The 26,722-nt window shown below is 38.6% G+C and overlaps 1 protein-coding gene across 9 annotated transcripts in view; it reads left to right on the top strand.

Moving 5' to 3' along the window:
• The window catches only part of ANO6 (anoctamin 6), a 209,952-nt gene that overhangs the window by 89,700 nt on the left and 93,530 nt on the right, over positions 1-26,722 (top strand). The gene's annotated exons all lie outside the window — the stretch shown is intronic.

Below are 26,722 nucleotides of genomic sequence, written 5' to 3'. Positions count from 1 at the left end.
TAGAAAGGGCAGTTATGGCTGGCCCAGCAGACCCCAGGTTGATTCTAAGCCCTAAGGAGTTGAAAAAAAAAAACAACAATAATGGAGATGCAGTGGGAGCAGTAATAGTCAAGTTTGTTTCTAGAAACTCTGACTCTGTTGACACCCAGGAACTCAAATGGGCCAGTTGCCTGAGTACACATAGAGTGAGGGATGGGGCTTGGGAAAGGATTTTGATCTAACAGTGGTGAATCTGCTTACAGCAAATTGGAATATACTGCCATGGATAGAAATCAGTCCCTTGTCAACAAGAAAACACAAGGAAGGAAAGAGAAGGCCAAGGAATTATGTTTTATGATCTGAGACTGACTAGTAATACCCTATTTTCCAGCCATTCTAGAACTCAGGGTTTGTATATAAAACCCTACTGATTTTTGAGAAGCTGGAAGATTCTTATCGCCTCTGATCTTGTGCCAACTAAGGATGTTTTTCATTTTTTAGCCTCTACTAAATTTGGAATAAATAAAAAAGAATTTGGGATGGGGAAGAGTATTGGGATTATAATGGGATAAAATAGGGAAGTTGATGAAACCACAGGATTTAGAAAGGCTAAATAGAAAAATAGACCCAGGAAGATGAAGATTAAAGTGAAACAAAAATATGTCCTATTAATTAAGTATTATAGATACACAGAAGGAAGTCAAAAGATTAATTATTCCCCTTTGAGATTTTGTGTAACTGACTCCCTTTTTGAGGGAAGATACTACTTTATAGAAAATATTTTGGATTCCCTGAAATTCAGATTTATCTTCAACCATATGAAAACACATGTGATCCCAAGGAAGAGTTAAAATATTAATCTCACTAAAATATTCATTTGATATCTACTATTTTAGGTGAAGAAACAGAAAAAAATAATCCTGTACTTGTGGAGCTAACATTTTGGTGGGGAGACATAAAACACAAAATAAACATCAGTAATACATCCTTTAGAGAAAAATTAGGGATTATGTGATGTATGTGTGGTGGGAGGGATGACACTTTTAAATAGGGCATTTAGGGAATATCTCACTGAGAAGTTGCCAAGTGAAAAAAAACCTCACGGTGCTGCTGGAGCAAGCTCTTTGGAAATCTGGAGAAAGAGCGTTCCCGGAAGGACAAGGAGCATAGAGATCTGGAGGTAGGAGAGTTTGTTAGGTATGTTTAAGGAAATGGAAGACCCCTGTCGCTGAAGTAGTACAATAGATCGAGAGAGCAATAGATATGAGGACTTCATAGGCCATTGTAAAGACTTTGGTTTTTCTCTGAGTTGTGAAGTCACTTGAAGGTGAGCCTTTGGGAGGGTAAACTGGCAGATTTTGAGCCAAGGAGCAACCTGAACGGACCTGTTTTCATAGGATCCCTTGGGCTGGGCTGAGAATAGATTATGGAGGAGCAGAGCAGAGGCAGAGAGACCTATTAGACATTCTCAGGAATCCAAGTGAGAGATGGTGGTGGGTTGGTTCTGAGTGTTAGTTATGGTGGTAGAGAGACATACTCAAATTCTGAATACTTTCAGAGGGTAGAAGCAATAGAGTTTATTGACAGATCAAATGTGAGCTGTGCAAGAAAAAGCAGTCAAGGAATGACTCCAGGTTTTTGACCCAGAAGACTATGGAAGGAGCAGTTTAGGGAGAGGATATGCAGGAGAAATCAAACTTCTGTTATGGATATGTAAAGTTTGAGACATTCATGTGGAGATGTCAGTATGCAGTGGGGTATATGAATCTGGTGTAAGAATTAAAGAGAGGGGCCCAACTACAGATCTGGGAATTGTCAGCACACAGATGATGTTTAAAGCCATGGGACTAAATGAGAGCCGCAAGTAAAGAAGTGAGATAGAATAGAGAGGAGATGCTGGACTGAGCTCTGGGGTGCCAGTGTTTACAGGTGAGGAAGATGAGGAAAAATCAGCAGGACAGGGTGAGCCAGGAGGAGCCAGTGAGGTGGGAGCAAAGTGAAGAATCTTGGAAGCCAGGTGAAGAAAATATAAAATAGGAAGGAATGACTAAATTCTGATGATGATGGAGAATTGACTGTTGTTTTTAACAATAGGGAAAAGACCATGACAGGAGGGGTTTGGGTTGAGTAGTAGAATCCAAACCTTATTGGAAAGGATTCAAAACACAATGTGAGAAAAGGAACTGGATACAGAGAATATAGGTAACACCAATTTTTTTGGGGGGGGAGGGCCAAACAATAATAAAGAGAAAGGGGTTAGTATTTGGAAGGGTGATTACCATGAAGAGAGTTTTAGGACAGCAGAAATTACTGTTTGTCAGGTAGTGGGAGCAGTTCAGTAGGGAGAGAAAATCTGATGATGCAAGAGTGAGAGGGAAGGATTACTGAAATAATGTGCCTGAGAGGGTAAGAAGGGAATCTCATCTATAAGTGAAGGGATTGGCCACAGCTATAGGGACCGGTCCTTAGAAGTATGAGGGAAGCCAGCATATTGGGACACAGATAAAATTAGTTTAATAGATTTGATGGTAGGAGATTGCTAAAGCTTTTTCTTGGTTGGTTTTCATTTACTAATGAAATGGAAAGCAAGACATTAGCTAAGATTGAGGAGGGAAAAGAGACCCTCATCTGGAAGAGTGGGAGAGTGAGAGTGAATGCACTGAGGAAATGGAATGTGATCACTGGCAGCGATGAGAACCTACTCAAGGATAGTGGTCATGGTCAAGGTTGGGTGGTTGTGTGCTTTTCCCATTCAAGTCCAACTTGAGGGAGCAGATGTGGAATAGGCAAATAGTTTGACTTAACCAATTTGGAGAGTGAGAGAGCAGGCCAACTGGAGAAACCGGGAAAAAGTTCTAGGGTTTCTGGGCTGTGAAGGGCCTATGTGGGACTGATGATCCTCAATGAATTTACAGTGCTACACACTTCCCTGCTGTGTGGCTTTCTCCAGTATTACTCAGACAGCGAGAAAGCAGATAGTAGGCTTCAGCCAGAGTTGGGGCTTTGTAGATGAACATTATGGAGAGTACAGTATTGGCAAGGGTGTCACTGAAACAGTGAGCTCTGGAATGTGGCCCTAAAGATAGAAGGAAGGGAAGAGAGAAAAGGGTCAGCAAATTGACTAGAAAAAGTCAAGGGGCCTCTGAGGTCTTGTGAAATGAGCAGGTGATGTTGTGGTAAGAAAGGGATTCCAAAATAAATGCTTTTTGAATATTTCTCAAATAAATGCTTTTTGAATATTTCTTAAATAAATGCATCTTGAATTTTTCGGAATGGCAAGGGCTGGGGTGGGACTACGGCATTAGTGCATGAAAGGGAGAAAGTGATTGGCAGTAAGAAGTGAAGCTGCTGAGGGGCCAGATGCATTGGTCATGTGCTGTCTGTGGATGTGATGAAGGACACACAGTAGAGAGGAACATATAAGCCTGGCATCAGCATTTCAGCAAACCAGGAGCAGCAGGTGGGAATTTGGAAATGATAGACTTTAGGAAGCTTTGGAGTTGTATTCTATTCACATGGACCTAAAATGAATGTTCTTCCAATAACATTGAGGAGTAATGGTCTGGAAGTGGCACTTGGGAAAAGAACATGAATCTTACGTCTTCACCCTGAGGTGTGAAAGGTATGAGAGAATCAGAGCCAGCTGCCCACAGGTCTACCAATTTTTGCTTGAAGGTTTTGTTAACGTGAGTTCAAAGATCTATTTTCACCTTATTTTTTTTTCCTGAGTAGTCCAGATTATGTTTTGGTTATTTCTGAAGCAAGTGAATTGGTGTTGGGGCTGTTGAAAAATATTTTGGTTTATTTTATGGTCATTCCAAGACCTTTCTGGTAATCCCAGAAACCCAACTTAAGTCCCAAGGTCTGCTCACAGACTCCCAGATCTTCAGGATCAGAAAGTTTGGAAATAAGACAGTACCCTCTCAGTCAAGCATTTTTTTCACTTGGACTTATACTCTTTTGCCTTCTATAAACAAAGAAATATGATGACTTTGCCTGGTGTCTTTGGTCCTAACTTTGCCAAACTAAAAAGAAAAAGCAACCAAAAAAAGAAAACCAAACAAAGGAAAATTAATTTGGCAAAAGGACTCTGAAAAGGGGGAAATGAGATCAGAGATAAACTGGCTAGTAAGAATTGCTAAATTGGCCCATTTGCTGTGGTAGAAATTCACATGGCATTTCAAGGTTGAAAGCTTTTTGTGCATTCAAGAACAGAAGGTGATGGAATGTGCATTTTTGTCTGAATATGGAAGAATATTTGCTCTATGTGGCTGATTCAAGAGCTAAATCTTAGATTTGTTACAATTGGGGAGTATGAGCAAAAGTGAAGCAGTTCAACATGCAAATAGGTCATTTAGAAATTTTTTTCTGAGTCACTTCTTTGGAATGCAGAATGTTATTTTCCCAGAAAAGCAGTCTTAAATGGTGATTAGGTTGCTGGGCCCTGCCAGGCCAGACCTGCTAAAGCCCATTAAACTCAAAAGGCTAACAAATGATCATTCTGTACTAATAGTCCTCTTGAATAATCTTTTATTTTTTTCCATTCTTAGCCTAAAAATGTCAGTGTAAAATGAAAGTCTTGAGTGACTGAGTCGAGGCTTGTGAAAAAATGCTTAGCATGATCAGAGAGATTGATTGATTTTTGAGATATGTGAGACCGTGAAAAAGCAGTGGTCCGCCCACAGTTTAAGGAGTCAGTTTAATTGTATGAGATGAACAAGAAACAGCTTACCAGCTTCTGTATTACTTTTGCCTTTTCTGCTAATGAAAGTGAACTTTAGATTGAAATGATTAAAGGTTTGGTGAAGGCCACAGAAGCTCATGCTGTTCAAGAATATTTTAGAAAGTAATATAATTGTTCCAAATGGGTTTACATTTCCTGTCTAGAAAAATTATACATCCACCAGGGTATTAAAAGAGATTGTAGATTTGCTTGTGGAAGTGCAGCTGGTCATCTCAAAGTGATACAGGGACTGGAACAGGTGACAGAACCTAGTGGGGCAAATGTGACAGTTCTCAAAAAGGGGTGAAGTTAGGGTAGAAGTTGGGCATAGGCTAAATTCTCATAAATGGAGACACTGGAGCTGGAGCATGAATCTCCATATCCCAGAATGAGATGTTTAAGCAGATGGTCTGTGAATATTAGAAAAAAGATCATTAGGAGCCAACATGATGAGTTTAATAAAATAAGTCAACCCAAACTGAATACATTCCTTTTTTTAAATGGAGGTTATTAGACTGGCAGAATAGGAGAGAGCCACAGACATTTTTGTGTATTTTGATTTTAGCAAGATGTGTGGGGAAAAAAAATTGTATTTAAATACAAAATGAAGAAATGTGTGCCTGGTGACAGCATGCTTATCTGGGCAGTTGTTCTTAAAACTGTGGAATAATGGATGAAAATCAATTTCTGGAGGAGACAAAATCAATATGAATTTAAGTAAATTTCTGCTCCTAATCCATAAATATCAGCTGTTTAAGTAAAGAGCATAAGAGCAGAGAGTAATGACGGATCACATGAAATGGCTGGATATTTGGTTAATGAAGCTCCATGTGAATTGAGCATGTGATAACAGTGTCAAAAGGTTAATGAAAATCTAGGTTGCATTTGTACCTGTGTCCAGAATAAAAGAAATACTAGGCTTCTCCTGCTCAGTATTGGTAAAGCTACCTCCTGTTCTGAGTGCTGACTTTAAAGGGGGAGCATATTGAGAGAGAATGATCAGCATGGTGGAAGATCCCAGTATTTAGGCAAGAATGTGAAAGTAAGATTTAAATATTTGTCAAGAGTAAATGGTAGATGGCGTTGCAAAATACAGCATCAAGACCCACGAATAGAAGGTATATATGAGCAACTAGATTTCATTTCAGTGGAAAGACATTCTCATAATTAAAATATCTCACACCTTGGAGGAGTTGAAATACAGATGAAACTGATACAATCTAGGATGGAGATAAGGAATGCCTGAACCAGGGCATGTCAGTGGGACATGGCAATTGGCAATTTCTAGTTGATAATTGATGGTAACTTACAGAAAGTGAGGAATGAGGGAAAAGGAGGTTTCTGTGACTATCTCACCCCAGTGAGTTTTATGCAGTTCATTGTTGTATCTGCATTGCTCCCTTCTATGTTTTTGCCTCATTTAACAAATTATCAGCAGCCAAATGATATAATTGATTAAAACACTTTCTTGATATAACAGTGTTCATTCGGCTATTCCACTATTTCCAGAAATCCTTAGCTATAAAATGCCTTGTGATTTCCTGCCCCACAAAGTATTACATTAGAAATTCAGCAAGCTATCTGTTATCTGGGGAATGTCAAAATTAATTTGACAAAAACATGGGTGAGGAAAGCAGCGAGCCCTGGGCACTCTGAACAAAGATGTGATATCAGTATTTACCGTGGATCTCATTTGATTATGAGTCATCTAGAAGCATAATCACAATAATGGCCAGGAAAGCCACAGAACCAAATAATTGAGTTAAAGTTAAGAGTTTGCTGATAAATAACCTCATTGTGCCATGACCTAAAAAGCAGCATGGATGTAAAATGTAATAATAAAAATTTAAAGAGAAAGACAGAACTTGGTGGGAATGTACACACAATGTGAATTCACAAGTTTCCTAGAAAATTGGAAAGGAGAAACCAGTGGGATTTCAGCTGCTGTCATCCCTCCTGTATTTTGAACTCTTAATTAACTGAGAAGGCTGAAGGGCTTTGGAAAGACGATTTGACATTTTGTTATTTCTGAAGTCCCATTAGTTAACTGTAGCTTTCTTTATTTTAACAAATAATAATATAAAGTGCCTCTTTACTCTAAGTTTCAAATGAATTCCTCAAGTCCGTCTCTGGTAAGAGACTATAAATATGCTTTTACCCAGAAAACTCTTAATGGTTTCTTCAAAAGGAGAATGCATTTATAGCTCTCTTCTCCCAAGTCACTCTTTGAAATGTAGAATAATGTGACCTGACAGATTGTAATGACTACCAAACAGCATCTTCATTAATTATAATGGGCAAATCAATAATATAGATCTTTATGATGTTAGCATGTATTAGAATATATCAAGTCAAGACCATACTTGTAGCTGGAATAAAATTTGATCACAAATTTGCGTGTTTTGATTTTAGCAGGATGCATGGAAAAAATTGTATATTTTTTTTCCTGACTTTCTTAAAATAAAAACAAATAATGAAAAATTTGACAGATCATTCAGTGATGCTGATGGTGTCACTATCATTTCATGTACTTTTGTCCACTTTGTTTTAAACCAAATATTCTATCTTGTGAAATACAAAGGAAGAAGATTAAAAAGAGAGGAGACTTAGATGAGGTACTTCTGAGACTTTGAAAAGTGTTTTTACTTTAATTTTCCTTTGTTGTAGGTGAAAGCCATTCTAAGATTCCCCTAGGAAGTTGAACATAAGATGGACTCAAGGGAATTAGAAGCCCTATCTTTCCATGCAGCTCTGCTCTTATGGACTTGTCCCTGTGGACAAGTCACTTTTCCTTTTAGAACCTCAGTTTCCTCATATTTAAAAAGGAGAAAAATCATCAGTATATATCCTCAGTGGGGTGGAGTGTTGTTCAGTGACTGCATGGTGATTGAGAAACATTTTAGCTCTCTTAAAAGGATGTTAATAAAATAATATAATGAATAGTCTTATCTAACATTTATGGATGGTTGTAGTTGCCTAAGCACATTACAATGAAAGGGCTAGCTAGCATTAAAATGGCAACATCCCTACATTGCCCAGCCCTGCCATACCCCATATCATTCCCTTTCAAATGAAATCAGAGTGTGTTGGTATCAGGAATTTGTTCTATTCTTCTTAGAAGAGTTGGCAAGAGCCTTGATGATTTGTGCCCCTGAGAAAGTACAGTTACAGACATTTAAGTATCTACCATGTTATCAAAAGGTTGAAAATTAATCATACCCAGCAATATTATAAAATACCAGCAGCATAACCTATCAATTAATAAATATGTTGAGCCCTTACTAACACTTGCTAATATAATTTTCAGTGAACTAGAAATATGTTATTTAAGTTATGTGCTATTTTGAATAAGCTACTATTAGCTTCACTAAATTTTGCAGTAAAATTTTCATTCAGTATTTATTAATCAGTATGCTTAGAGAAATACAAAGCCGTCTATCTTAACATTTACCCAAAGGGCAAAGAGTAGTGGGCATGCTGTTCACCTCAGTCTCCTGCCTTGTCTTGTGGTCTGACAAATGTTAGTCGCGCAGTTGACACTGGTTGGTTGGTTGATTGAATGAAAGACTCTATAAGGCAGCATGTACTGTTTGATGAGTTCTGTTAGGCACTTAGGAAGTGCCAGAGGAGTTCAGTTAGGGTTTTAGTTCTCAACTCTGGCTGTGCATCAGAATTACCTAGAGTGTGCTTTTGAAATTTAAAAGCCCAGGCTCCACTTCCATGTGCGTATCTTGGTCTTAGTAGAATGTGAGTGTGTTTATATAACATTTAAAAGATGACTGTAATGTACACTCAGGTTTAAGAATCATTAGAAAAATCAGGTTTGAGCTGCATACCTACAATCTTAGCATTTTGGGAGGCCAAGACAAGAGAACTGCTTGAGCTCAGCAATATATATTAAAAAATTGCTTTATATATGTGTGTGTGTATATATATACGTATGTATATACACAGCTATATACCTTTTTCTTCCAAAATACAAACCTGATTTATATGTATGTATATATATATGTGTGTGTGTGTGTGTGTGTATGTATACACATATATATATACGTATATATGTATACACATACATATATACATATAAAAATATATACATGTGTACATACATATGTATACACACACATATATATGTGTATATACATACACACACACACATACATATATATATATAAATCAGGTTTGTATTTTTGAGGAAAATGGTGTATAGCTCAACCTTGAGGACTGCATTTTGGCAGGTACTGAAATCTGTGCCAAAATCTGTATCAATCAGGATTTTACTAGGTCTTTTGGCTGACCTCTGGATAACGCCCAAACAGATAATGGAGAATTATCTCCTTTACTTGAAAATCACCTGATTGTGGATGTTAACCACATCTACAAAATACCTTTACAATGACACCTCGGTTAGTGTTTGATTGCATAATAAATGAGTACCATGGCCTAGCCAAGCTGATACGTAACTATCACAGTGGGTATATTACAGGAGGGTCCAAATGGCATTACATGAACATATCAATGAAGGTGGCAATGAGTGGAGTGTGCCCAGTTTGTATTGAGCCTAGAGTTGATCTTGGGAAGGGAGAAGAGATGATGTTGGAAAGATAATGTGGAATGCAGAAATCAAAGGGACTAAAGAGTTTGGGCCTTTGAGCTGAAGAGAGAAAGCAATGCTGTAGCAGCACTGTCCCACAGAACTTTATGTCATGGTGGAAACTTTCTGTCTCTGTGCTAACACAATAGCCACTGACCACACATGGGTATGGAGACAACTTGTGATGCAGCTATTGAGGCCAAAGAACTGAATTCTTAACTAATTCTTATGCATGTAATTTCAATAGCCTTGTGTGGCTCATGGCTACTTGTGTTGGAAAACACCGCTGTAGAAAGAGTATTCTGGTGGGAGGATGCATGGTGAACTGTGGGAGAAGCAATGTGCAGGCAGTCCAGTTAGGAGATTACCATAATATTCCCAGTGGGGACTGGGTAGAAGCAGGGAACATGGAAAGGAGAGTTGGAGGCGAGGGAGAAATGAATCAAAGATAATCTTGCATTGACCATTTCTCTATCTCTCTGGCCACTTCTCTACTGTTTTGCTTCCTGTCCTTTGTCACTCAACATGCTTCCTATCAGTTAGCTTCCTCAGAGCCCCAGCCCCATTCATCTTTTCTCAGTCTCTCTCTCTCTCCTGGCACTCACTTCCTCAGCTTCCATGACTAGCTCTATGTTGACAACTCCCAGGTTTATTTTCTTAAATCTTTCCTCTGAGCCCCACATGCTGATACTGCCACATAGAAACCTCAGGGACTTAGTCTTTCCCTCCTAATCTTTCTCTTCCTGTTCTCTGAATGTTGATAAATGTAATCATCACCCTCTCAGCTGCTCAAGCCAGAAACCCAAGGCTCTTTGACCCCCATCCAGTTAATTACCAGGGTCTGCTGATTCTAAGTATAAATTATAGCTTCAGTCTGTCCCTTTCTTCTCATCTCCAGTGCTAACTCCCTCAGGTGGGCTCCATCCTTCTTCCCTGTGCTCACAGTTTTCCCATTGCCACTTTTGCCACCCACTGAGCTGTTCTCTAAATATTTCCTTTAAAAATAGAAGTCAGATTTCTTTATTTCTTCTGTGATGTGTAATGGAATTTTTCCCTGTTAATTTATCTGCCATATTATAGAATATCACAGAATAAAGGGTTAATTTATTTAATAGTATTTATCCATTTAATGTTTCTGTAGCCCTGTTGAGCAGGCACTGTTGGGAAATATCACTGAAGAGATGTCACAGTCTGTATCCCTTTGAGGCAGATAGTCCAGTGAGAGACAGACATTAATCAAATAATTACACAAATAACTCGACAAAGTTGTGAGAAGTGACATTTAAGGGAAATATAAGGTGTGCTGTGAGCATATAAGGAGTAAACCTAAGCTAGCTGGGGGACCAGGGAAAATCTCCACCAAGGGGAAACGCAGCAAAGGAGATTCTAGGAAGAGGGAACTGCATGTGCAAAGATAGGAAGGAAATACTTTTCTTCAATAGAATACAATTTAAAGTGTTAATAGAATATGGAAACTTACAACTGCATTTGGATGGAATGGAGTCTTGAATTTTCTGGAATGGACTTAGTCTGTTGCAATCTAATTCTAAAACTTAAATAAAATTGTTATGTTAAATACTTTGATATGTTACCTCAAGTCGATTCAGTAGGTATCTGTCGGCTCGCTTTCTTAGCTGTTACAGATTAAAAACACAAAAATATTTTTTCCAGTTAAGGTGATGGTATATGTACATACAAATACATGACTTACGTATGTATTATACTATTATAACATGATATAATTAAGAGACAAAATAAATGGTATAAAAATCAGCTTTAAATTTTTAATAATCTTACACTTCACACTCTAAAAAGTATCAGCCTCAAAGAGGTTTTTTTCTAAATATGGATATACCTACTGATATCTACCATATTAGAACTTAAAACTGAGAAATTTAAAAAATATGTATTAATTCATGTAAATACAACCAATAATAAAAATACACATTAATATAAATATTTATGTAGAATAAGTGTCTTTTAAAATAGTAGGAAGGGTATCATTTTTAATACACTTTTGCAAATCTCTTTAAGAAAAGACAGCTGGATTCTTATATATGATTCTGCACCTAAAAGTTGCAATGTGTTGTTTTGGTTAAAGTACACGAAGATGATTCAGTCTTACATAGACAGGTAGTCAGAAAGAGGCAGCATATTTTAAAGCCTTTTCAGATAATTGTGGATATCTTGGATTTCACAATAAAACTCAACAAGTGGTAGTTTTTAAAGATTGGTTGCAATGCGGAATGTGAAACTGTATTAATGAATTTTCCCTGCATGAAAAACTTGCCTTGCATTTTGAAAGGATCTTTACCCAAGCATGATTTTTACCACCATGCTTAGGTCAGTTGGAAAGTATCGATTAACTAAGTTAAGTAGATTTTACAAATGTTTACTCGTTTCATTATATGAAAAAAAATCACATTTGTTAACATTACCTTCAGTCTCAACAGAAAAGTCATTGACTATTAGGAAGCTGTCAGATTCACAGTGGTTAATTCAATTGTCCTAAATTCTGATATTTGGTTGAAAGCTTCTATTTTGTCACTAACAGTAAATGTTGTCAGTTGTTTTCCTTGAAATGACAGTTGCATGTTGTTCATTTTTGAGAAAGTATCTGCTAAGTACTCAAGTCTGTGTAATCAAATTTTGTGTCCGTCATCTGTCAAGCAAAAATGGTATTCTGTGGGGAAAAAAAAGCAGTTTTAACACACAACTCAAAAATCCTGCAATCCCTTTCCCTTGAGATAATCCTCATACTTCTGTGTGCAACAGAAGCGTTTAATGGGTACTTTCATTTCTTCCCACAGAATATTAAGAAGATGTGTACTCAAGGTTTAATATTTAGTAAAGTTAGTACTTTACTTCTCTATCAAGAACATTCTTAAGGGAAGTGACTACTTGTTTTTTCATTGTGAGCATGTGGTGGTAAAGAATGCCTACTAGGGAGGGGGACTCAAGATGGCGCTGTGAGAACAACCCAGGATTGGAGCCCGCGTTGAATTCGCAAACGGGACATGGATGAAGCTGGAAAACATCATCCTCAGCAGACTGACACAAGAACAGAAAATGAAACACCGCATATTCTCACTCATAGGTGGGTGATGAAAAATGAGAACACATGGACACAGAAAGGGGAGTACTAAACACTGGGGTCTATTGGGGGGAAAAGGGGAGGGCCAGTGGGAGGGGGAGGTGGGGAGGGATAGCCTGGGGAGAAATGCCAAATGTGGGTGAAGGGGAGAAGAAAAGCAAAGCACACTGCCATGTGTGTACCTACGCAACTGTCTTGCATGCTCTGCTCATGTACCCCAAAACCTATAATCCAATAAAAAATTAAAAAAAAAAAAAAAAAAAAAAAAAAAAAAAAAGAATGCCTACTAGTTCAGTCTGGTACCAATGCGGAATTGTGCTAAGGTGCTGGCCGTTTTACACACCATGACTTTTGCACCATCACTGAAAACGGTAATGCAGTTAGAAAAGCAAATACCACCTTAGTATTATTATAAAAATAGTTTTGACCTTTCAGGTTCCCCAAAAGGGTCAGGAATCCCCAGAGGTCTATGGAGCACACATTGATTGGCACAGAGGGTGGTACGACAAGAGAGAAACATGAACCCAAGTCGGTAGGAAGGCTTCCAAGGAGGAACTGAGCTGGACCTTAAAGAAGAGTTAAGATTTGGATAGGTGGTAAGGAGTAGGTAATTAGGAGAGGGGGAAGGGATTCCAGAAACTATGTGAGCAAAGGAGTAGAAAGAGGAAGGACCATGACATAGTCAAAAGACTGATGAGAATGGTGGTTGGGCTGGAAGGTTAGGAATGGGGAGTAATAGTTTATAAAATGTGACATAGAATAAGATTTTAAGGCATCTGAAATACTCATCTGAAAAGTTTAGACTTCCTCTAGAGGTTGCTGGGAGTAACTAAAGGTTTTTGAACCCTTCTGTGACTTGCTGAGCATATTGGTTTAGGAATGTCCTTTCGGTGGCAATGTAAAAGGTAACTTGGTGAACAGGAGAACCAGATGCAAGGAGACGAATGGGGTGTTAGTTGTGATCTCATTAGTAAGGGCCAAGAGCACAGACTAGAATGATGTCAATAGGTGGAACAGATTGAAAGTTGGACTAACTGCCTCAGAGGTGGAGGCAATAGGAAAATTAAAAATGAAGAAGTCAAGGGTCACCTATACTTGATATTGCATAACCCCAATTGCTTGCCAAGGACATTGTCTATTGGGGAAATGCAAAAAAAAAAAAAAAAAAAAAGGGGGTTCTTTTTTATATGATCCCACATAAGACTTTATCCTCCCAAAAAAAATCAGAATGCTTCCTTTTTTTCTGATAGCAGGACTGTGTCATTGAACATATTTTCCATTTTCCCTTCTGCCAGGAGGCTTTGTGCCAGTTTTCATGTTAAGATCACAATAACTACAATTGTCCCAATGGTTAGTACATTTTCTTCCTCCTACCTTCTCTGGCTCTGATTCTGTTTATATTTCTTTAATGGTATTATATTCATTCTTCTTGACACCAAATGTCTTAAGCCTCTTTTTGAAAGAGGCTAGGAGAAGGTATAGGATACAATTTAATGATAGTATTTATGGCCCTTACCATATTTTATTCTTTTGTGGAATAAGGCCCTCATGTTTATCACACTTTACTCAGAACCTGAAGAAAGAGTAAAAGCCTCTGATGTCCAAAACCAAAGCACTACTCCTTTATTTGAGAGAATGTCAACAAATTCAGTTAATCTGGTTGCCCAATTCAAAGCATGTTGGAAGCAGCAAGTAATAGGGTAATACAACACCTATTAAAGACAGGTAAATTGATAGCTAAAAGAAGTAATCCCTGATAATCTGAGTAACAATAGAGAGAAGAAACAAGATGCAGGTGGAAGTTTCTGATGATTATAAGGAATGCGAATGCACCCAACACGGCTAGTAATCCATAAAGAACTGTTACCTGTTAAGGTAGAGAACACCATTTTGAAAGCTCACATTTATTGAGCTTTTACTGAGTTCCAGGTTTTGTGCCATTGCCTTGCATGCATCATATCACTTAATCTTCACAATAACCCTACTTTTCTATGATTTTCTCTTTTTTACAAACGAGTAAATTTAGTTTTAAAGAGATACAATATAAACACAAAGGCATGTGGCTAGTTGTATGTGGCACAGTTAAGATTTGAACTTAGTAGTTGTGCCAGATACTGTGTCCTTTATTCTCATTTTAGACTCTTCATTTTTACCTCTGAAATAATAGTAGCTTGAGTTACATTCAGTATCCTCTTTTAAGAGTTAAAAATTATTTTATTGGTATAAAGTTTAATTATTTAAAACCTCATTTCCTCAGAGCAATTTATTTCTTGAATTCTCAGTAATTGAATTTTTTAAGGTTTTATTTATTTACTATCTATAGTCAGCTTAAAATGTTTTTGTACCGCAGTTTTAAATGAGTCATTCATTTTTTAAAATTGTGTTTTGGAAACATCTGTCCCATTTCCACACCACAAAGAACAGTCATTCTTGTAAACTGCTTTTTGAGTTAAAGGAAGAAAAGTAGTATCTACATAAAACATGAACCAACTGGTAGGATTTGTCACAATCCTTTGCTTTCCTGGGCACTAGGTACTCTGATTTGTTTTTCTTCCTTTAGCTTTGAATGAAGTTGCAAACATTGATCCCCAGAGCAGCTGTCTGAGATCACGGCCCAGGGATACATGTGACATAACCGTTTGACTAGGGAGTTACAGATGATGACAACACTCTTGTGCGGCTGAAAAGCTAAAAATAGCCCAGGGCAGTACTAAGACTGAAAATGGAAACCTGTAAAAGACGAGTTCACCAAAGAAATTGTACCAGGAAACCCTTAGATGACTTTCAAACACATGTCACTGTGGGAGTGATGGATTGTAACATGAAGGGAAGCTGCAGAAAAACTATCTGAGAACCTAGTTAAGAGCCCAAGACTTCCTACTTGGTTACTCCCCTAGTTACACCTTATTTATCATCTTCAGCTCAAACTAAGTATGAATAGCTATAGCTTAAAATTTGAGGACCGCTAACCTGAGACAGATGTCTACTAACATAACTTAGTCACATGTAACACAGGTGACTTAGGAAAGGGGGCAATTCACAGCTATTGATTTGGTAACAGGGTACCACTGGTATTTATGAGAACCAAACATAGATAATAAGCTAAAGACAGTTGAAATGTAGTTAATTAAGAAGAATCAGAGGAGGGGTGGAGGGGAAGTGCAGGTACAACATCAAGCTACATTTGTTGTTCCATAAAACTAAGGATCTTAAAGTTTGTGGATAGAATATTGTGAAAGTTCACTAAATTATAAAGAATCAGGTTGTGGCAATATTATTTTGGTTCTAACTGATTCCAGAATATAACATTGGAGCTATTTCTTTAAAAGTTTAAAAATGTAATCTAGGACAGCTATTTTGTCTAAGTGGAAAAACTATAGATCATTCTTTCTCAGGAGATGATACAAACTGAAAATGCTTATAGGGTCAGAAAAGCTTGAAGCAAGCATGACGGGATATTAAATCCATGATGGATATTAAAGCAAGACACCTTGAGGATATTGGAACCTTAAGAGGTTAGCCACTTGGAGGATAATCATTCACTTTCACAGATGTCCTCTTTTACCGCTTGTCTTGTTTTATTATATCTATCTTTTGTAATGCTTTATTGGGATATCTTGCAGTTTGCTCTCTCCTACATTTCTTTTACCAACATTACAACTTCCAGGTGAGAACAGTCCAAATGGGTGATGATTTCCTCTACAAAGGGAGAGTATAAAAACAAAACTATAGGCATTTTCACATTTTTTTCTTTTCATTTATTGACTATTGTTCCCCTTTCTGCAGATCACCTTTAAAGAAGGCTAAATTGAGATATTAAAATGGTCAAAAGTCTGTGGGAAAACAAGAAAGCCAAATATATATATATTTAGTCAGGCTAATGAAAATTACAATTATAACTGTGGGTTTAAGAAAAAGATTCAATAGGAGTCCCCTACCCTATAAGAAGGCTCCTAACTCAGCATCTTCCACCCTTGTTAATTAATGCCATTTAAGGAAGTTTTATTTTAAATGTCATTTCAAAGGACTGTTTCGTATTTCCTCTCCCCCTTTTCAGAAATTTTAAGAATACTTAAAGTCCTATGAGAACTCTATTTGATAAAACTACTGCTTCCTTGGCATGAACTAGAGGGAAATATTTGATGATCTTAAGCTCAAAGCATTGCACCTTCATCCTCACCAGGGTCTAAAATGTGGTATTCTTTTTTAATTTTTTATTGCATTTTAAGTTTTGGGGTACATGTGCAGAGCATGCAAGACAGTTGCATAGGTACAAACATGGCAGTGTGTTTTGCTTCCTTTCTCCCCTTCACCCACATTTGGCATTTCTCCCCAGGCTATCCCTCCCCACCTCCCCCTCCCACTGGCCCTCCCCTTTTCCTTCCAGTAGACCCCAGTGTTTAGTACTCCCCTCCCTGTGTCCATGTGTTCTCATTTTTCATCACCCGCCTATGAGTGAGAATATGCGGCGTTTCATTTATTGTTCTTGTGTCAGTTTGCTGAGAATGATGTTCTCCAGATTCATCCATGTCCCTACAAACGACACGAACTCATCTTTTTTGATTATTTGGAATAGTTTCAGAAGGAATGGTACGAGCTCCTCTTTGTGTGTCTGGTAGAATTCGGCTGTGAACCCATCTGGACCTGGGCTTTTGTTGTGTGGTAGGCTCTTAATTGCTGCCTCGACTTCTGCCCTTGTTATTGGTCTATTCATAGTTTCAGCTTCCTCCTGGTTTCGGCTTGGGAGGACACAGGAGTCCAGGAATTTATCCATTTCTTCCAGGTTTACTAGTTTATGTGCATAGAGTTGTCTGTAATATTCTCTGATGATGGTTTGAATTTCTGTGGAATCTGTGGTGATTTCCCGTTTATCATTTTTTATTGCATCTATTTGGTTGTTCTCTCTTTTATTTTTAATCCGTCTGGCTAATGGTATGTCTATTTTGTTGATCTTTTCAAAAAACCAGCTCTTGGATTTATTGATTTTTTTGAAGGGTTTTTCGTGTCTCTATCTCCTTCAGTTCAGCTCTGATCTTAGTTATTTCTTGTCTTCTGCTGGGTTTTGAGTTTTTCTGATCTTGCTCCTCTAGCTCTTTCAATTTTGACGATAGGGTGTAAATTTTGGATCTCTCCATTCTCCTCATATGGGCACTTATTGCTATATACTTTCCTCTAGAGACTGCTTTAAATGTGTCCCAGAGATTCTGGCATGTTGTGTCTTCGTTCTCATTGGTTTCGAAGAACTTCTTTATTTCTGCCTTCATTTCCGTCTTTACCCAGTCAACATTCAAGAGCCAGTTGTTCAGTTTCCATGAAGCTGTGCGGTTCTGGGTCGGTTTCTGAATTCTGAGTTCTAACTTGATTGCACTATGGTCTAAGAGGCTGTTTGTTATGATTTCAGTTGTTTTGCATTTGCTGAGCAGTGCTTTACTTCCAATTATGTGGTCAATTTTCGAGTAGGTGTGATGTGATGCTGAGAAGAATGTATATTCTGTGGATTTGGGGTGGAGAGTTCTGTAAATGTCTATCAGGTTTGCTTGCTCCAGGTCTGAGTTCAAGCATTGGATATTGTTGTTGATTTTCTCTCTGGTTGATCTGTCTAATATTGACAGTGGAGTGTTAAAGTCTCCCACTATTATTGTGTGGGAGTCTAAGTCTCTTTATAGGTCGTTAAGAACTTGCCTTATGTATCTGGGTGCTCCTGCATTGGGTCCATATATGTTTAGGATCGTTAGCTCTTCTTGTTGTATCGATTATTTTACCATTATGTAATGGCCTTCTTTGTCTCTTTTGATCTTTGTTGCTTTAAAGTCTATTTTATCAGAGATGAGAATTACAACTCCTGCTTTTTTTTGCTCTCCATTTGCTTGGTAGATCTTCTTCCATCCCTTTATTTTGAGCCTTTGTGTATCCTTGCATGTGAGATGGGTTTTCTGTATACAGCACACTGATGGGTTTTGGCTTTTTATCCAATTTGCCAGTCTGTGTGTTTTGATTGGTGCATTTAGTCCATTTACATTTAGGGTTAATATTTTTTTTTTTTTTTAAAGATTTTTAAGTGATTGTTTTTATTAATAATCCTTAAGGTACACGTTGTATTTCCCAGTAAACCAAATATATTCTTCTAATACATTTGCTTTTTATAATTGGATCTGAAATTTGGAGATGTGTTAATTGACATACATGCAGTTCTACTCAGGATAGAGATTTAAGCATTTTAGAGGCATGCACTTAAAAAATTTCTTGGATGTTTTTAGCCAAACAAGATTTTTTGGGAAGAAGAGGAGGATAACACATAGTTTATTGAAGGAAATAGATTATAAATACATTTGTATACAGTTTAAGGCTAGGGTTGTGGGTAAGTTAAGATAAAATATATTGAGGTATCTGGACAGAAGTTGACTGAAAGGAACACAAGAATTAAAAAATTTTTAATGCCGCAAACTTAGTTTTTGCATCTCTCATAAACAAAGATAGAAAGCCAGTGCAGGTAGGTAAACAGTAATGTATACTTAGGAAACTAGAAGATAGGAGTTCTGTCAGCAGGAGAATTGAAGGCAAGTATAAGAGCCCTCCCACTCTTATTAATCCCCAAACGGCAGGATTATAGGGGATTCACAGTCTCTCCTGACTCATCATTTGACCTGGAATGTCAGGAATACTTTCTTTTTTTTTTTTAAATTTTTATTGGATTTTAGGTTTTGGGGTACATGAGCAGAGCATGCAAGACAGTTGCGTAGGTACACACATGGCAGTGTGCTTTGCTTTTCTTCTCCCCTTCACCCACATTTGGCATTTCTCCCCAGGCTATCCCTCCCCAACTCCCCCTCCCACTGGCCCTCCCCTTTTCCCCCCAATAGACCCCAGTGTTTAGTACTCCCCTTTCTGTGTCCATGTGTTCTCATTTTTCATCACCCACCTATGAGTGAGAATATGCGGTGTTTCATTTTCTGTTCTTGTGTCAGTTTGCTGAGGATGTCATTCTCCAGATTCATCCATGTCCCTACAAACGACACAAACTCATCATTTCTGATTGCTGCATAATATTCCATGGTGTATATGTGCCACATTTTTCCAATCCAGTCTATTATCAATGGGCATTTGGGTTGATTCCAGGTCTTTGCTATTGTAAACAGTGCTGCAATGAACATTCGTGTACATGTGTCCTTATAGTAGAACGATTTACAGACTTTTGGATATATACCCAGTAATGGGATTGCTGGGTCAAATGGAATTTCTATTTCTAAGGCCTTGAGGAATCGCCACACTGTCTTCCACAATGGTTGAACTAATTTACACTCCCACCAACAGTGTAAAAGTGTTCCTTTTTCTCCACATCCTCTCCAGCATCTGTTGTCTATGGGAATAACGCCGCCGCATCACCAGTCGGCATCGTTTATGGTCGGAACTACGACAGTATCTGATCGTCTTCGAACCTCCGACTTTCGTTCTTGATTAATGAAAACATTCTTGGCAAATGCTTTCGCTCTGGTCCGTCTTGCGCCAGTCCAAGAATTTCACCTCTAGCGGCGCAATACGAATGCCCCCGGCCGTCCCTCTTAATGATGGCCTCAGTTCCGAAAACCAACAAAATAGAACCGCGGTCCTATTCCATTATTCCTAGCTGCAGTATCCAGGCGGCTCGGTCCTGCTTTGAACACTCTAATTTTTTCAAAGTAAATGCTTCGGGCCCCACGGGGTTAATATTGTTATGTGTGAATTTGATACTGCCATTTTGATGCTAGCTGGCTGTTTTGCTTGTTAGTTGTTGTAGATTCTTCATTATGTTGATGCTCTTTAGCATTTAGTGTGATTTTGAAATGGCTGGTACTGGTTGTTCCTTTCTATGTGTAGTGCCTCTTTCAGGAGCTCTTGTAAAGCAGGCCTGGTGGTGACAAAATCTCTGAGTACTTGCTTGTTTGCAAAGGATTTTATTTTTCCTTCACTTATGAAACACAGTTTGGCTGGATATGAAATTCTGGGTTGAAAGTTCTTTTCTTTAAGGATGCTGAATATTGGCCCCCACTCTCTTCTGGCTTGTAGTGTTTCTGCCGAGAGATCTGCTGTGAGTCTGATGGGCTTCCCTTTGTGGGTGACCTGACCTTTCTCTCTGGCTGCCCTTAGTATTTTCTCCTTTATTTCAACCTTGTTGAATCTGACAATTATGTTCTTTAGGGTTGTTCTTCTTGCGGAATATCTTTTTAGTGTTCTCTGAATTTCCTGCATTTGAGTGTTGGCCTGTCTTGCTAGGTGGGTGAAATTTTCCTGGATAATGTCCTGAAGAGTATTTTCCAGCTTGGATTCATTCTCTTCGTCCCCTTCTGGTACACGTATGAAACGTAGGTTAGGTCTCTTCACATAGTCCCACATTTCTTGGAGACTTTGTTCATTCCTTTTGGCGCTTTTTTCTCTGAATTTGGTTTCTCGTTTTATTTCATTGAGTTGATCTTCGAGTTTAGATATTCTTTCTTCTGCTTGGTCAATTCGGCTATTGAAACTTGTGCATGCTTCGCGAAGTTCTCGTATTGTGTTTTTCAGCTCCTTTAATTGATTCATAGTCCTCTCTAAGTTATCCATTCTTGTTATCATTTCCTCAAATCTTTTTTCATATCTTTTTTCAAGGTTCTTAGTTTCTTTGCATTGATTTAAAACATGTTCATTTTGCTCCCAAAAGTTTCTCATCATCCACCTTCTGAAGTCTAATTCCGTCATTTTGTCATAGTCATTCTCGGTCCAGCTTTGTTCCCTTGCTGGTGAGGAGTTTGGTCCTTTCTAGGAGGCGAGGTGTTCTGGTTTCGGGTGTTTTCCTCCTTTTTGCGCTGGTTTCTTCCCATCTTTGTGGGTATATCCACCTGTCGTCTGTGTAGTTGCTGACTTTTCGATTTGATCTGTGAATGGACACCCAGATTGTTGATGATGAAGTATTTCTGTTACTTGGTTTTCCTTCTACCAATCTAGCCACTTCGCTGTATGACTGCTGAGGTCCACTCCAGGCCCTGCTTGTCTGGGGTGCACCTATAGCAGCTGCAGAACAGTGAGGGATGCTACCAGTTTCTTTTTCTGCTATCTTTGTCCCGGAATGATGCCTGCCAAATGTCAGTCTTTTGGATATAGAGGGGTCAGGGAGCTGCTTGAGGAGACAGTCTGTACTTTATAGGAGCTCAATTAATTGGCTGTGAGCTCTGTTGTTCATTCAGGGCTGTTAGGCTGCTATGTTTAATTCTGCTGCAACAGAACTCATAAAAAAACCCTTTTTTTCTCAGATGCTCTGTCTGGGGGGGTTGGGGCTTTCTTTGTGAGTGTCCGTTGTGCTGTCCTGCCCAGCTAGAAGGCAGTCTAGTCACTATTTGCCTGCCGAGGCTCCACCCTGCTTGTGTGAGGTTCGCCCTGTTGCTGCAGGCTCTGCCCTTCTGCTGCGGTCTTTGCCCTGCTGCCACGGGCTACGCCCTGTGGCGGAGTCTCTCTGTTGTAGTGGGTTGCCTTGGCAACGGCAGGCTGCGTCAGCAATGGGCGTGTACCTCAGTAGAGGCGGATTGCCTCGGTAATGGCGGTCGCCCCTCCCACACGGAGCTGTGCCCTCAGGGAACCTCTCCACCAGGAGCGTTTGGAATCGCCATTTTGTTTGTTCCACTGCGCTACCCCAAACGCTGTGTCCCTGGAATCTCCTGGGCTGGCTCACTGTCCACGTCCCATTCATTCTCAAGTTCAGCCCTCTCAAGTCTCAGGTTGCCGGTTCAACAGGGCCCCCGGACCAGTGCGCTTTGTGTGGAGCGCTGTGTAGCGCCTCTGAGCTACAGCGCGGGCCGCCGCCACACCGGCTCCCGGCTGCCGGCTGCACCAGCCAAAACCTCTGCCTGGCGTCCCGCGTCTCTTTTATACCTGGGAATTTCCCCATTCTGTGGGCAACAAAGATCCGTCTGGAAATGTGGCCCTGACTCACCCTCTCTGCGCATTAACCAAGAGCTTCAATCCTGGGTTGTTCTCACAGCGCCATCTTGAGTCCTCCCCTAAAATGTGGTATTCTAATGATAGAACTCTAGAGTTTAACATAGGCAAAGGGAAACAAAGGTGAAATCAGGAAGCCATTAATATGTGAACATTTCGTTGTATACAACAACAAGGCATTTCATGGCACAATCTAATGATATTATTTATAAGCGAACTACATCTATCCTTGAGAAATGACTGAAAATAACAAGTTCAGCTGTTTGAGAACTGGTTATAGCCATTTAGTTTATAAAACACAAGATTATTTTTAAAGAATTTGCGTATCAGTTTTAATTTGCAACAGAAATTATTTGTATACCAAATAAGTAGTATGTTGTGAATCTTAAGGAATGTCGGAGTCAAAATACACAATTGATAACTTGGTAGTTATGCAGGTGGCATGTAAAGTATAATGGAAAGCCAGTCAACAGGTTGGTGCCCTTCTGAAGTTAGCATAACGCATTCCAGTTGAGTGTCCACATTACAGAAAACATGTTCACCTTGCTAAACCCAAGGCTGCCTCGCAGTTCCCTGGAATATTTCTCCCTTTTCCTTTTGGGACCAATTTAGTAAAAATGAACTCTTTTAAGGTCACTATACACATCATTTCCTATCTTTTTTTTTCATGACCACAACCCCAGTAGATTGTGCTGGGACACCATCTACTCCCAGCTGCTGCTGCTCCGTCTGATGTTGTCTTATCCAGCTGCCTGTTCACATGGATACCAGGGTTCACAGTGGCTATAAATCACACCATTTCTGTGTTTGGATTACTTGGTGCAAGCACCATCCAGGGATGCATAGGAACTTCTCATAACCAGTCTCTCCATAACTCATGTTGAGTGCTTACCTTTGAAGAGGTATTTGGTGCCCTCCCCCACTTACCAGTCTTCTCTTAGCAGACAGGGGTCCCAGACTGAACCACGTAGAATCATATAGGCCTAGTTTGTATTACCCTTTATTTACTTGCTTAGTTACCTGTATGGTTTTTAGAATTTCAAAAGTAAGAAGACCCAAGACAATCTACTGAAAAGTGTTTAATAAGACTGTTCAATTAAGTGAAAGATAGTAATAAGCACTCCACGAAAAAAAAAAAACCAGTATTTTATTTGGGCAGTACTCATAACAAAGTTAGAACTCTCTGGTTAAAAGGTGTACATGAAAAAAACAAAATACATATTTTTGACTGTCATATTGGGAGAAGTGGAAAACACTGAAGTCTAATGAGGGTGGAGCAAAGCATTTATACCCTGCTGGTGGATATATTGATTTTATAAATATTTTGGATGACAGTTTAGCAACCTATGTATCAAAAGCTTTTAAAAAGGCTATAACACTTACAGTCTGCTTCTGGAATTTAGCCTAAGGAAATAGAGATTGAATATGTGCACAGATACATATGTACAAAGATGCTCGTTGCAGTAGTATTTATAAAAGCAGAAAATTGGAAACCACTTCTGTGCTCATCAGTGGAGGAACTGTTTTACTAAATTATATTGCAGCTATTATACATGTTGTAGAGCTTTCAATAAAGCTAGCAAGTGTCTATAATAGACGTTTACAAAACAGTACGCATAATATGGTACCATTTTGTTTAGTGCGTTTGTGTGCTCTTGCGTGCAGGTATGTATATCTAAGCCTGAAAGGATGTACTCTAAAATTTTAAGAAACTTAGCTCATGTCTAGGAGATGGGATTACATATGACTTTTATTTTTTTCACTATACTTTTTTTTATCTTCAGAATTTTTTTGTGTTGAGTATATACTTTATCATCAGAAAAACATTTTTTTTTTAATTCTAAGAAAAAAGTAAACCTGAGTTCCTGAGTTCTCAGCAGAGAACTGAAGGTGAACAAGCAAGACCTGGCCACAAACCTTCAAAAGCTAATAGTATGGTTAACAGGGCAGGAAGCAGACAGTGTGATTTGTACAAACATCATTCTGGGCCACTCCTGAGTACACCTTGATCGTCATAGTGTCACCACCAAGGGATGTTCTTGGAACATCCTGACACACTTGACTCTAAAACAGACTTGGAGTCTGAGCTTCAGGATGTATTTTCCTCCTTGAATGGGCTCCTTTTCCACTTTGCTTCTTTGCTGTCAACACATTTCTGAATACCTGGTCTGGTCAAAAACAAGCTCACTTACTCCCTACAGCACGTACCATTTACTGAGCTGACTTCCTGTGTGGCTCCCCTGTGTGTCCAGTGTTACTAATATGCTACTTCCTTTCCTCCCCATCCCGGCTTCCAGAGTACTTGTCTTTCCACCATCAGAAGTCAGCCTTCCGTACCTGCAGTTCTTGGCACTTTTTTGGCTCCGTTACTGGTATTTTTCTTGAACTTCGCATTTTGCATTTTGATCAAAATAAAAGGAACATTTGACATGGTCTCTTCTATCTCTGTAATATTTTTGCATCATTTTGTTTGGGGGAAAAAAGCATTCTACTTATTACTCATGCCGTGACTCTCATGCCTTAACGCTGCTCTAGTTAGGAAAAACACTTAGGAATACGTGTGATTCATAACTGCATGCCATGTAAATAAAATTTTATTATGTTTTATATTTTGTGAAATCTAAATATTTACATAAAGGCTTTTGCTTCTAAACATGGATTCACAATTTACTGAAAAATAGAAGATTCCGTATTTTTACTTTAGTAGTTCTCTACTGTTATTACAGTTTTTTCCCTTTGTGTTCTTCTTGGAATTAGCTACTTTGTCTTACTAGTCTTAAAAGCTGGAGAGAGCCACATGTTTTTTTCCATATTTGCACATCAGTTGCACTTCAAATTAATTATGTGAATGTTTTGATATTGTTTATTTTTCGTAGTGTAATTCTTCAACTTTATTGTTAGACAGTAAACCTTTCTTGCATCCTGATGTTTGTAAAGATTGAGACCCAAGTGAGCCTGGAATACTCTCCAATCTTATAGTAAATGGCAACCGTATCAGGGGAGGAATAGGCTATTTGGAAATTCCGTTACAGTAAAACAGTCTTACTTGCTGTCCAGGGAAAGTTTCAGACACCCTTACACATAAACAATATCCTAATCTGACTGCTTTTATTCAGATCTTGAACAAATAATTTAACTTCAGCATTTTTAACTATATTTTTATCTTTATTCAGATCTTGGACAAATAATTTAACTTCAGCATTTTAACTATCTGTTTTTATTTAGGCCAGTTCCCTTGTTACATATTCTTTCCAGGCTAGTGTTTAGTTTCTCCCATTTTCCCTGTTGAGTAGTAGTAGTGTCTTCTGCCAAGAGATAGAAAACCTGGATTTCACAGCAATAGAGACTGGCACTCTTCTCTCTGTATTGCATTTTAATAATACCATATTGGAGTTTGAACTACTTATTTCACACAGGCAAATGTTACCAAGTCAGTGGAGTTTTCCTTCAAATAAAGGATCATGGTCTTCATCACACATGGGAGGTATGTATGCAGACCAGATTATCTGGGAGCTAACTGCCAATGTGTGCCAGTGTGCAAGGGAAGAGTGCCTGGAGCCATGTACTGATGTGGTTCTCATTCCAGGCCTAATTCTTCAGAACTTCAGTGAGCTCCTGCTGGGCTCCACCAAAGGCAACAGAATGTGGGCTACAGAGAACAAGTTGCTTTTTGTACACTTTTCAGATGTTTGCAATGATGACCAGGTTTTCCTGACTGTATTCCACTGGAACCCGCTTCCCCTTTGTTATTCTGTTTTCCTCCATGCACAATTTTCGTCTAGGAATAACCCTGATTGTCACCAATAGTACAGTCCTCATTGAAAGGAAGATAAATTGAATGGACCTAAAGGTTCTTTTGGTTTCTTAAAATTTGTGTGCTAGGTATGTGGGGCATCATTTGTAGATTTGGGGACAATACCAATAACTAGTGTTGCTTTTGCATATAAGGAACTTTATTTGGCATTTGTTTGAAGTTATTCCATGATATCTTCTATACAGTGGTGAGGTAGGTCCAAAAGGAAGTCATGAAAAATTGGTAAAAAGTTAGAAAATAAGACAGAAGGATGAGATTTTCATCAACAGTGTTTTGTCTTAGATTTTTCTTCTTGTTAAATAACCTTGGATAGGCAGTTTTGTTTACTGTGTTCATATTTGACCTTGATAGGCCTTTGCTATTTGAGGTGGAAATAATTCTGGGATGATTGTGTTACATATGTAATATTGATATGTTCTCGTGAGTTTATAGAATAATGCTGTACTGTTCAATTCAAAGACTTCCTTTCACCAAGAATAGACCATGTTTGCCATGTCATGGTCATAGTAGCCATGACTGCTTGGTAAGCTAACTAATAGTGGATGTGTATTTCTCTTTCACAATAAACCTATT

The sequence above is a fragment of the Callithrix jacchus genome, chromosome 9 (assembly GCF_049354715.1).
Source record: "Callithrix jacchus isolate 240 chromosome 9, calJac240_pri, whole genome shotgun sequence".
Taxonomy (NCBI): domain Eukaryota; kingdom Metazoa; phylum Chordata; class Mammalia; order Primates; family Cebidae; genus Callithrix; species Callithrix jacchus.
The sequence above is the reverse complement of the archived record's forward strand: the minus strand, read 5'-3'. Positions and strand labels throughout refer to the sequence as shown.